The sequence below is a fragment of the Parus major genome, chromosome 15 (genome assembly GCF_001522545.3).
Source record: "Parus major isolate Abel chromosome 15, Parus_major1.1, whole genome shotgun sequence".
NCBI classification, from domain to species: domain Eukaryota; kingdom Metazoa; phylum Chordata; class Aves; order Passeriformes; family Paridae; genus Parus; species Parus major.
The window spans coordinates 9825917-9839394 of NC_031784.1; the positions used below are offsets into that span (position 1 = coordinate 9825917).

Below are 13478 nucleotides of genomic sequence, written 5' to 3' on the forward strand. Positions count from 1 at the left end.
GGCCCTGATGGGATGCAGGAACAGCTCAGTTCTCAGCACAGCATTGCACAGACCGAATTATTCTCACAGGAATCCTACATTGCACCTCAGCACCCACCTAGCCTGGATAAAAGGAGGAACCAAAGATTTTACCTGTGCTGGCCCTGGATGAATACGTAGATTAAAAATGCTCTTTTTCACAGAGTATGATTCAGGTACCCCACTATACACACACAAAACATGTACAGCTTTAAAATGCTTCTTAAACACCACAGCAGCTCACCCAGAAATGCATCTGCATGAACCCTTCAATGTACAGACCACCAGCTCTCAGCACTGCATCATTCATAGCTCTGGTAAAGAACTGAATGTGAGAGCACTGCCACATCTATATTGTGTTTTAAAACCCATTTTATGTCCATCACTGCTGTGTGAGTGTTATTCAGGAAGACACAACAATTCCCACAGCGTGTGCAGAACAGCACACAGGCAAACAACCCCCAGCCTGCCATGGGGATATGAACCAACCACTACACTGTAAATATGACCTCTGACTTCTGTGTCTGCAGTGTGAAACAGCGTCCAAACTGGGAAGTGAAATGTCAGTATCAAGCTTAAAAATTAATAAATGAGCTGAGGAAGCCCCTTTGCTGTGCAAGGGCAGGACAAGGAGTGTTTTGTCACCAAAGATTAGCCAATACACAGGAACACATAGGGAAGTACAAGCAGAAAGGACGTTTCACATCTCAGTGATTAAGACATTTAAGCATTTCATTCATTTCCATCATCACAGTACCTTTACAGCTCTTTCAATCATAGAATCTACTCGAAGGCTAAGGAAAAGAATCCAGGCATGCACCCTGAAGCACAGCATTCCAAACACAGGCTCCCAGAACTTCCTCATCCTCCCCTCCTATCACCCATGGCCAGAAGAGACTGGACTTACTGAGAAAGTGAGATAAAGTAACAGTCAAAACAAATACAAACCACCCTGTAAATCTCTCAAAGGGTAACCCAAGGCAAACACTCAACAAACCCGAGAGATTTTAAAGGCGGCACAGAAAACGTGTCCTTCAAAAGGCTGCACTATCTTCCCAAACAGGGACACACAGAGCCCAGGCACTTTAAGGACAAAGAACAAGATGACCAGCACATAAAGAGAAGGGCATTGTATTCATCTGAAGCATGTTTTTGACAGCAAATTAAAATGTATCATCATTAAAATTAGATACAAGCCAGGAAAAGCTTTTCAAACTAATTCCACAGCAAAGTTTGATTTGTGTTCTGGTATGGTTTTTGGGATCTGGGTTTAAGTCAGGCCCAACACAGGCAGCAGAGCTCTTTCACTCCGAGTTCCACACCTCAGCAGATAAATTTGGCAGCCTTACACATGGGCTCAAGATTTCCATTTGAACCATCAGAGGTTTCTTGATTCAATTCAGTAAATGCATTATTTGGCATCTAATTTAGGAGAGAGGATAGCATTTTAAAGCTGTTTCTGAAAACAGTGGAATATTCCCCAATTACTGTAGAAATATCCTGGAAAAGCTACAAGAAATTCAGAAGGTTGAAGGTACATCTGCCACAAGCAGCCTGGAAATGCCTTTTAGCCCTGTCCTTCCTCCCAGCATGGATTTATTGAAGCCATAATTGAAAGCATTTACCATCAGGTCTGTCTGATTTCAGATCAGATACTCCAGACTTCATTACAGCTTCTTCAACAGAAAATGTGAAAGGGCCACCATCAACACTGGCAAAGAGACTAATCCCAAAGCTCAGGGAGTGAAAAGGTATTTGGGGAAAGCAGATCCTTCAAGATCAACATACAAAAATGTTCTGGTCATAGAGAAAAACTGATCTCCAGCACACACCTATTCTACCAGGAGGAAAAAAAAAACTTCCTCTAGATAACAAGACTTCAGCCTTTTACAGCCAAACTGAGTCAGCATGAGACAGTTTAAAGCAGTACGAAAATAACCTCAAAATTCTATACCTTGGTACATAAACTGCTTGTGTGCTACTTAGTGTGGCTACTTCCATTTAGGAAAAAACCCTTAATTTTCTTTGAGAAAGCTGGAATAACCACTATTAATACTACAACAAATGAATGCACGTGGCTATGCACTCGACCTAAGGATTGCTGAGTTTTGGTGGCATTTAATCACATCAATATTAAGAGGCAGAGAGCCAGGAAAACATCATAGTTTGCCTTCAGAAAACTTGTTATTTTTAACAGTAAAGTTTAAGATCAGCAACCCTGAAGCAAAACGGTCAGAACATTTTCTTCCACCGATGTTGACAGCACACCAAGAGCTTTCAGAGGGCGAGTATTTTAGGCCAGCACAGCAAAACAGAGATCCCAGGAAGGAAAGCTCACCCACTGTGGTAAAAACCAGCCTAGGAAGGGTGAATTTATTCATCCATTATGCTGAAGAGCTTAAAATAGAAACATTCTATATGTCTCACCTCAGGCCAGGATGAACAACTGAACAGAAGTGAATCACTGTTACAGCAAATGACTGGAAAATACTGATGGAAACTGAGGCTATCTTCTGCCTCTCCCTCCAACACAGGAAAAAGTCCTTATTGCTGCATGTTTTTACAAGGGGAGAACAAAATCAGATGCATTATTTTTACTTTTTTTTTCTTTAATTAAGTTGGAGAAACAGAGGTTGATCTATAAAGCCTCACCTCTCCCTGCAATCTTTATTATGCCTCTGTCCTTACCATGGATGCACAGCTGCAAAAACCAACAGAAAATAGAGACACTTGGGAAATGTATCACACCCAGTCCTGCAGCTTTGGAGGTTTAAAAAAAACCCTTAAAATCATTAATGAATAAAATTGGGGTGAAGAACTCATGTGTTTAGTGTATTTTGGTATGAAAAAAACCCAAAACTCTTTAAAACAGTAACTGAGAGCTTAATTTACCACTCTGATTAACAAGAAAAAAACCAAAATTCACATTCAGGTATTCCAAAGCTAAAAATACCCAACTAGCTGCAATTCCCACCTTATGCAGGCAGGCAGAAGTGCTTTGCACTCCCCTCCCCAAGCAGACACACGTTCACTTCCTTCTTCATTGCAACATCAGAGGCTCAACCCGATGCTAACAAGCCACAAAGTTCTGCCCAGAACTTAAAGTCACGCCCCAGTAATTACATAAAATAAGCTCTAAGTACAAGTGGTTAAAAAAAAAAATAAAAATATCAATTTACTCAGCTTCTGTTTTGCTTTTAATTTCAAAATATTTTGACTGTAGTAAAACAGAAAAGCAATTTTCATTTGAGGTTTGCTCCCTCCACCCAGATGTCTCATTAACTCATTCTTTTTTTTTATCCAACCTCACTTTAGAATATTAGCACATTCATTTATCTCAATCCTATGCCAATACAGGGATCAAACCCCTGAACATGCAACCTCTTTAGGAGGACATTTTAAGGCATAGCTGATCTTTACTTTTAGTACATAGAACACAAAGGATGATAGCAATAGTGGGGGGAGGAGAGGAAAAAAAAAAAAGGAAACGTAGGATAATGTAAAACTAAAACTCAGTTGTGTGGATATCCCACTCAAAGGTGGTCCACGACATTAGAGTAACCTACAAAAGCAGCAAAGATCCCCCAAAATCTTTGCAAGCTCCCAATAAAAAGGCAAAGTGTTCTCCCCTGACCTAACCAAAAAACAAGGCAGCACACAAATGCCTGGACAAGAAAACCCCTGTTTGGCATAAAGATAATCCCCTGAGAAGGCAGAACACACCACGTGACAGTTTATGGAATCAAAATTTTAAAAATAGTCATTTTTGTTCTACTGATGCCCTGACACCAAAAAGCCCAACAAACCCCCACACAGGCCAGGAGAAGGATCCAGGTCACAGAGCTGGCACCATCCTGCTCCAGAGGGAACGATACCTGCTGGGCACAGCAGCCTGGGCAGGGTGTGGACATCCCCAAACAGGAACCAAAACCTTCCCACTGCGCACACACAGCTCCCTGGCCACCTCCTAGCACCAGCCTTTGCCCTTTGCTGGTTAAATCCCCTGCTTTTTAGCTCAGTTGGTTAGAGCATGGTGCTAATATCATTAAGAAAATGAACTTTGGGAGGTTTCTTCGCTCACTGCTCAACTGGGGGAGCAGATTTTGCCCCACATCCCCCTGCTACAAACACAGCAGCAAACCCTGGTGCTTCTGTGGCATCAGCACTGGGAAGTTCCTCCTGCCAGGGCGAGTGGGAACTCCTCACCTCCACAATTCCATCTCTGACACAATTTCCAAGCTGCTGGAATACAAAGGCACAGGACACAGAGGGGGTTTTATCCTGCCCCTCAGCCTTTCAGCTCTGCTCTGCAAGACTTCCTAATTTATGAATGATGACACCAATTAAGCGTCCCCTTTGTTCAGAGACAGAGATCATAAATATGAAAGTTTTCTGACTTCCTCTCTCCACGCCCTCGAGGCTCTCACCCACAGCTTCACTGACAGGCAGCTGCAAACGCTCTCTGGATGGGGAGGCCCTGACACCAGGAGCCAAACGCTTTTTAAACTGAAATCTTTTATTTTTTAAACACCCACCACAAATTCCCTGGATGGCTTTGGAAGCCAGGTGCTCAGAAAGGCTTCTCTTGTGCTGCTCTGTGTACTCAAAATAATGATCTTCCTGAAGAAAAAAACAAACAAACTCTCCTCCATTTGTGTTAATGAAACAGTCTATTTGTAGACAATGAATATAAACTGGTGCTTCCTTTTCTAACTTTAGGATCTTGGTTATACCCTGCAAGTAATTCTCACACTTAAACAATAAATAGGATTTCATATTATGAAGTAACTTTTTACCTTCACGTGATTTCTGTCATATGGGGCCACGGCCTAACATTTAAAAAAGCCACTGTATACCTGAAATATGAAATACCAATTTATGTTTGGGAATACTTCTATCATCATCTAGTCAATATTGTCAGTGCCTCAATACAAACCTTCTGCTTGGGATTTTCCCCCACTTTTTAAGGCAGGGATACTTGTCCATGTAGATTTTAAAACACTGAACAATGAACATACAGCAAATCGTGTCAGCCTTTTAGAAAAGTCTTTCCTCGGTTAAATCTGAATACAAAACCTTAAAAAAAAATAAAAATCGTTCAATTTACAAAGCAAAAGCAGGGCAAATTCCGAGTTAGGCAGACACACAGGAAAAACTCAGCTGATTATATAGCATTTCTTTTGGCATGAAGGTGCTAAGGGCTCACTAGTGGCAGAATAAGTCATCATCAAGATGCTGAACTGCCAAAATTCACTGAGGCTACGGCATGACCTGCATGCAAAGCCAGCCGTGAAATCGCAGCGACCGCTCAAGGCAGGCTCCAACATCCCTGCATATGCTCCAGTTCTGCTCCAGACCACTCCAGAGCTCTGGAATTGCAGCAGCCTGCATCTACCCAGGGTAATTGCAGGTGAAGCCAGGGAACAGCCACTATCAGAGCTGTTAAGGCTCCCTAATGAATGGTCTAACAATAACCCAGGCTTAACCAGTTCTCTCATTGCAGGACCTTAACCATAATAAGCCCCTTGAAAATTCCTACAGTGTTTTCCAAAGATCTTACAGCATGAGGCTGCTAACTGTGCTCTCACAGCCTGTGAGGCAAGTATTAGTCAAGCTTTATTTTTTTTTTCGTTTAAGTAGAGATAAAAAGTGAGGCAGAAAGCTGGCAAACAACTTCCCTGTGGATACACAGTGACTAGTGGCATACAGAATCCAGATCTTCCAGATTCCAGCCCTGTCATCAACCAAAAGGCCATCATTAGGAGGAAAGAAATTAGTCTGGTCTTATAAATAGCATTTGAATATAAGCCTTGCTAAAATATTTGCAAGGAGATGACCTTAAACACCAGCAGAGCTGCACTGGTAGCCTGGGGCTCCGAGCACCAGCTTGCACAGCACTGGGACTGGGATCCCATCCCTCTGCCTCCCTGGATGTCCCCAGAGCCTGGATCCAGCACAAACTGCCCAAGATCAGACCAGTGTCTTGTTCTACCTCCTCTGGTTTGGGCTCAGCATATCAAAAAATATCAGATTGCTCCAAAAACATAAACAGCGTTGCTGTAAAATACTCAGGTAGGCAGGAAAAAGCAAATTAACAACAAGCCTGAGTCAGCAACTTTCTGCTGCTTTAAGGTACCAAGTCAGACTGGCAGAAATCTCCCTGTGACACAAGAACTGTAATGTAGAAAAGGTGCCCAACACACCTAAAATCTGGAGCATTTGTCCAAGTTAATCATTCAAACTGCTCAGACTGAATTATCACACATTTAACTGTAATTTCTGCACGTCTCAAATGCTTAAGTGAGATATATTTTGATTTATGGCATTTCCATATGGCACTACAAAGCAGCAGATCTTTTTCTGCACTACAGCTTCAATACCTGCAGCAGATCTAACTCCTGGGCTACAATTCCTGCCACAGAATACTAAGGCAAATACTGATTTTTGCAACAAAAACCCCTCTTATTCTGTCTCATTCTGTAAGAGTCTAAATTAATTTGAAGTAATGTACTTTTTAGTAAGCCAACCCTATGATACCAAGTGGAAAACTACAAAAGCAGAGTTAAAGCAAACACAAGAAAAATAAGGCTTTGTGTAGCACAAAAAGTACTCATTTATTCTGGTTTAGGTGCCTGTGCTTCTCCCTCCCACCCATGTGGGCCATGCCCAAGTGCTGAACACACAACCTCTAAACCACAACAGGAGCTCTCAGTCCAAGAGCTGGAAATGGAAAACTTGTTATCTTCTGTGGGGATCCTCCACAGAGGAAAGACACCACAGATAAAAAGCACACAAGAAATTTTGAGAAAAAGCTGCCCGAGCGGAACAACAAATTGGAAGGTTTTTTATTTCTGTTCCTCACTTTAGCAGCTAACTGTTGTTACAGGCAGGAGAGCCATAAAATCCTATTTTTGGCTGTCTGTTTTCCAAATGACAGCAAACTCCTGACTCTGGGAACGTGAACATCCCACACTGCAACTAAAGGCTCGTGTCTCTTAATGAAAAAGCAGCAGAGATAAAATTCTCTGTGTCCTGCCCAGGAAGACCAAACTCCCTGGATTATTATGCATTAAAGCACCACTGGACTGTGGCACAGCGGATGAGACCTGACTCTCAACAGAGCCTGTTTCCATCCCAGCTCACATTTAGGGCTCAATTATCTTATCTGCTCTGCCACTCGCATACTTTCCAGATAAGAAATGTTTTTCCCCTCTTCTGAAGAGCTAAAACTGACAGCACTACCAGTGTTGAGATTAAAAATGCTAGAAATTAGAATTCATTTGGGCTAATGCTTTTAAAAAAATATTTCATGTGCAGGCTAAGGCTGGGAATTGGAGCTAATTGAGATGCTGTGTGAGGTTTAACACCAGCAGGATGTTCCACAAGGGGAAAGGAAGTGTGGTCCCCACTTCAGTGTCCTCACAGGGTTTAGGTCAACCATCAGTTCATCTCCAGTTGAGAAACTCAAGAGCTGGGAGGGAGGGAAAAAAGCCTGTTTTCCTCTTCCAATCTATGACTAAGGATGAGGCAAGCGAAGGGAGGATCTAAGATCCTGAAGGCGATGGTTAACAAGAGGTCATTAGTTAATTCCCTCAAGGGTAGATATGACTTCCTTTTATTAAATAACAGCAGTTTTTAATGATGTCAAATACTTGTTGCCATTCTAAAGGGCACAGCATATTCAAACTTTACCTGAACCAGGAAGAATAAGCAGAGACACACAAACCCTGAACTGAGAGGCAGATTGTCACTAATCAAGGAGGAAAAAAGGTTCCTCTGATTATAACCCCAAAAATTTACAATATATATTCTTCCTAAATTATGTACTTTTGGCCTAACAAAAGCAAATTTAGTATAAAGTCTGTTTGAATCAGTACTTAAAGATGTACAAATAAGTTGAATCATTAGAAAAAAAGACAAACACAAGCACCATTCTAAGGTTTAAATGAAGATTCTTGCTTAAATCATTTCTGAAAAAGCTTAATCAATAAACATTTATGTCTAGCCATTAATTACCTGTATGACCACAGTACCTGGGAGCTTCAGTTACCCTGCAGCAAGACCCTACAGAGCCAGAGCAGAAGCAATGCCTGCTCTGGAGAGATTACAATCATCCAAAGATGAATAGTTAAGAAATACAGGTGAGCACAAGGAAATAGGTGACTGGAATTTATGTTCTCTGCAGCTGCACCTTAGTCCACTTTCCCTTGTGCACTGCAAGGACGAAGGTGTGTGTTTGTTTCCTCTCCCTGACTCAGTAAAAAAAAAAAAAACCAACAAAACAACCCTCCAGAAGTCACATAAAGACAAAAAAACTCCTAACAAAACACAGAAAGAAGGTGTTTTGGATAGTAAGGCTGGAAGAAAACTATTTACACATTTGAATACCTCTGCTTCCCATCTGAGAGAAAAAGGATTTTTATTTTTTTTTCGGTTTTTTTAAGCTGTCATCCCACAGGGCAAGACTGTACCATAGTAAAAGGGCAGACACACAACTTTTGGAAGCATTCTGCTGCCATTTAAAAGAATGCTTTGAAATTACCACACAACACAGTAGTGCACCCAATACAAACCAACAGCCAGAGCTGTTTACAAGTTTTCTGCTCAGTGTTAGACTGAAAACCCCAACCCTTTCTGCTGTGTAATAAATCAATGCTCCACGTTTAACAATTTTCAGTGGTACCATATGCTACGTAGTCCCATATGTTCCATTACAAGGGAGAAAAACATCATCTCAACATGAATCATCACTGACTGTGTTCCTGTAAATCTGGCTTAAATGCTCACAATGTTCAAGGGCAACCCTAAATAAATCTGCTCAATATTATGCCAGATTCTGTGCAACAGAATCACAGCTCACATATAAAAATTAGAGGAGAATGAGGTTTAATGTAGGAAGTGAACACAGTCTGCATCTCTCTAAAAACAGACTTGCCACAACGTTTGGCACACATTCACCAGTTCCAGTCTAATAATGACATCCTGCTCACAAAATGTTGATGGTACCTGGTACTCCCAACCCCTTTCATCCTAAACTGCTTGATATATGTGGAAATACATACATTGAATACAAGATTCATTCCTCCCAGTGCCAGGTTCTGCACCACAGCATCCTGGGGAGTAGTTTGTAGAAAAGTAAGAAACCCAAACCAAACCCATGTACGTGTTTTAGACTCCAGGGGAATGCAGCTGGAAGTGGATGGTTTATCCAGGGTTTTGGGTTAACATCTCCACTCTCACAGTGACAATTTCCTTAGGCAAGTGCAAACAGCTTTTTTTTCTCTCTGTTCCCAAAGACTGTCACCTGCAGCACAAAACCTGCTCATCCCAAATCAAACTCGTGGAACACCAAGGTCATCATTTGCCCTTCTTTTGAGGAATTTCTTGGGCTCTCATTAATCCAGCATCATAATTAACAGTGACAGCAGGAAGAGGTGCAAATGGAGGCCATGCTGGGAGAATGTCCCTATTTGAAAGCCTTTAGTAGCCAAGGAAGGACCACAAGTGACCACACGGTCCCATGGAATGACTGGCTGCATTAAATTCTAAATCAACCAGAGTCCAGTTTGACCTAATATTCAGGGTGGGGAAAAAAAGTAATTACATCAACATCAAGCTATTACCTGTCCAAGGGCATAAGTGCCTAGTTCATTAGCAACTCAGACAAACTTGTTTTGTAAGCTCCCTATATTAAATTTGAAATTTCCCTGCCCTTACAAATTAAACTAACAATTTGTGACACAAACATGAGCATATAAACAAGGAATCTTCCAACCTACTCAAATCCAACATGCTCATTGCCATCCTGAATAAGAGCAAACTTATTAGCCAGACTAATTTCAGTATTTAATTAATTTAAATAAATTAAAAAATAATTTAAAAACAAATATTAGCAGTACTCCAGATTTCTTGAATCTCAGAGCAAAATCTACTGATCCTTAAAAATACGTATTTTTCATATTTCCAACAGGATGTTAGAAGTGAATTCCCATGGTTTTGTTCTACAGAATAAGGACAACATGCCATGTTAGGAACACTGCTCTTTAATGCTGGAAGTGGGGCTTTATAACAATTGAGAAGCTGCCACAATGCCATTAATAATTCGGATATCCAACATCCTTCAGTAGCTCAAGAGATGGATGACCACACCCAATTAATTTAATTTCTATTTCAACTTTCCTCCTCATTAATGAGGAGCTGAGGCTCTCACAGATAAGAGTTCCCAGCACACAATGCCAGTGATAACTTTTAAATGATGCCCACTACACGATCACAATGAAAAGTCACAACCTGTGCTGGCCACGTAAAAACCAGAGGGGACACTTCCTTCTTCTTACCCAGAGAGAACCTTAAATTTACCAGATCAATACCTTCCAAAACACACTTCACTCAGAAAAATCAAAGCTGCCAAAGCTGATTTCAGGGAGTGATAAAAAGACTGTCAGGGAAACTCACTCAGCTGCCCCTGGAAGAACTGATGACCAAGCAGGCACCAGGCAATTGCATCACAGTTATTACACAGCCAAGGGCAATCAGAAACTTCTGGTTTAATCAATGGCCTTCAAATGAGGAAGTAGATTGAAAATAATAAGCATAAAACAAAATACTCTTTTGGGTTCACTTTTTGAATTTTTTTCTGATGTGTGAAAGCACGTCTATTAACAAAGCTGAGCACATGCTGAAACAGAATTTTATAGAAATCTACTTCTTCAATACCTTTGATGCTAAAATTGCACTTTTACTCAAAGTTAGTTTGCTGTAAATGCTGTGACTGAACTGTAGAGGGGTCCTATTAAAAGACTTTGAGCTCTGTCTTAAAACAAAATATGTATTTTCTATTAAAAACATTAACTTTAGACACCTTTTTTTGTGCAAAAAGCAACAAATAAATAAAATTTAAAGTGTTCCACAAACAACTCCTTCCCTGGCATTTCTCATAACCTGGATGTTGCAGCATCTCACAAGGCTACAGAACAACCTGGAACAAAAACCTGTAAGAGGAAAAAACAACAAGTCTGTGTTCCTGGTCCAAACTCACTGACCACTGCCCTGTCCCTGCTCCTCCTCTGCTCCCCAGCAGTCCAGCAAACTCCAGCCCTTATCCATACAAACAGGGTTTTTCCTTTAAAAGAAGACAGCAGGTTACTCAGAAGGAACAGACCTCATTTCTGCTGAAAGTTTCCCCCATCCAGCAACACATTATGGAAAAGAAATCTAACAGTAAAACCCCTTGATGCAAGAGCCACATTTAGAACGCACACAAGTAGAAATATCTCATCTTTAAAAGCTTTGACTTGCTAAGATCCTTTTTAACTGATAATGATGCAACAATGGAAAAGGGAAGCACTTGCAGAGAATCAGTGTAAGGAATGCACACACACGAACAAGAATTAGTTTGCAATCTGTAAGGCCTCATACAGAGAGGGGTGGATGGAAACAACTCAGCTCAAGGTTTCCTCAAATCAGATGCCAGAGGAAGTTATATGATGAGCTGGACAGCAAATAAGAAATCTGGATTTGATAAATGAGGCATTTATCTAGACAGGAACAGTTTGCAGCCTCACTGTGGGTGCATGAAAGAATCATCAAACATCTGTACGAAGCTCATTGTTAAAAGAGATTGCAGAGAGGTGTTTACATTTAAAACATGCCCTATATTGTTATACCAGCCCTGAGAATGCAAAAATAGCTACCTACCAGAAATAGCCCAATTTTAAGCTCATAGAGAGGACTAGCATGGTGTATTATCTCTCTTCACAAACAATCCACTATCAACACAGAAACAACAACACGTGTCCTCTGGTAAATCTGGTATGGGATGCATCAAAATAATGACCACTGGCAAAACAAGCTGCATCACTCCCAGCACGGCAGCATTTTAAACATTTGCTAAAATATGTCAACAGACCTTGGGGAACAGACTGGAGCAGATTTATTCTCAAAAAACATAAGCACCACAAACCATGGCCAGCACTACTGTACCCAGTAACTTTAAATCACCCTGTGTTCTGTGGAACAGTATCCACATGGATCCAGAACCCTGACTGCTTCCACCTTCTTATGTGGATCACTAGCCACAAAGATGGGCAGGGGGATTCAAAATCCTTCTGGCACAACCAGGGCCAGAATCAGCACCGCCTGCTTTGCTGTTTTTAAACAAACACGGAGCTGCTGCTGGACTGTGTAAGCCCAGCATTCCATACACCTCCCAGAGCAGTGTCCCACCGGCTTCTCCTCCATCCTGGGGAGAACAGCCCAGCTGGGGACAGCAAACCCAGCACGGAGCTGCTCAGTTCTGCCCAGGCTCAGGAAGTGACCAGGGAAAACCAGGATGCGACCAGGGCTGCTCAGTGGCTACTTAAGTTTAGAACTGCCGTAGTTGTAGGATTAAGGAATTCATTCCACTCACGTTCCTGGGGAAGGGGGGTGAGGAGACACGAGGAGATGTATTTATAAAACAAAATTCTGAAGGCTTAGTACTTGCCTCGTGTCCTCCTTCCTTCTCCTTCCCACGCAAGTACGAGTGCTGCTCGATGGCATCCAGCACCTACAGCAAATCATTTCCCCGTGTCATTAAAAGGACAGAGACATCTGCTCGCACCAGACCTACGTCACTGCTTCCAACTCCGCTCAAAGCTGACAGAAACGCAGCTCCCTGTTCCCCTGAATTCCCCAGGTCACATTCCAGCTCACAGACGGATCTCGGGGTAATCCCAGCGGAGCAGCGCCCGAGCCGTGCCCGGCTCCAGGTGACGGCAGGCGGCCGCTCTCCCTCCTCTCCTCACGCTCCAGCCGGGGCGTTCCCGTCCGCTCGGGGCTGCTCTGCCGGAGCTCCGACTTGCACAGAGCTCGCGGGGACAGCTCCCGGCACACGGGAGAGAGGCAAGGAACGAGGGAGCGAAAGAAGAAGGGCAAGAAGGAGCGGCTGTTCCCGGTCCCCCGGCACGAGGTGCGGGGCAGCTGCCCTCGTCCTGCCCCCGGCCGGGCTCTCTCAGACCCTCACACCCCACACTCGCAGCCCCGCGGGAGCTGCCCCGACCCCGAGCAGCCCCGGGCGGACCCCGCCATAAGACACCCCGGGACAACCGGCACCGAGCGGTCCGCAAAGTGCCTCTTTTAGCCCCAAACACGCTGCCAGCCCCAGCGCTGCCCCCTGCCCTCCGCGCCCCGGCGGGACCCGCCTGTCAGCGGCGCCGCTCCCACTGCCGGTGCCTCACCTGGTGCCGGCCGGCGGCAACGAGCCACGTCCGCGGGGCCCGGGCGGGGAGGGACGAGGAGAGGAGGAGAAGAAGGAGGAGGAGAAGGAGAGGGGGACGGAGCGTGTCCGCCGGGCCGTGCCCGTCACCGTCGCTTCCTGCCCGGCCCCGCTCGGCGCTCGGCTACTCCGCCTGGCAGCTCAGGCCGGGCCGCTGAGCTGCGCCGCCTCACGGAGCGCGCCGCCCGCGCCATCGGCGCTCGAT

General features: G+C 43.5%; 1 protein-coding gene across 4 annotated transcripts in view; it reads right to left on the reverse strand.

Annotated features, from left to right (window-relative positions):
- Positions 1–13395, reverse strand: part of TAOK3 (TAO kinase 3) — a 73892-nt gene extending 60497 nt beyond the window's left edge. For 2 of the 4 annotated variants that reach the window (XM_033518057.1, XM_033518053.1), the window contains exon 1: positions 13236–13395. The gene's annotated coding sequence lies outside the window, so the exon portion shown is untranslated. Of the gene's footprint in view, positions 1–775; positions 797–1643; positions 1779–13235 lie in introns of those variants that run through there. The other 2 variants (XM_033518055.1, XM_033518054.1) reach the window with 2 other exon arrangements.
- Between the last annotated feature and the right edge of the window lie 83 nt (positions 13396–13478).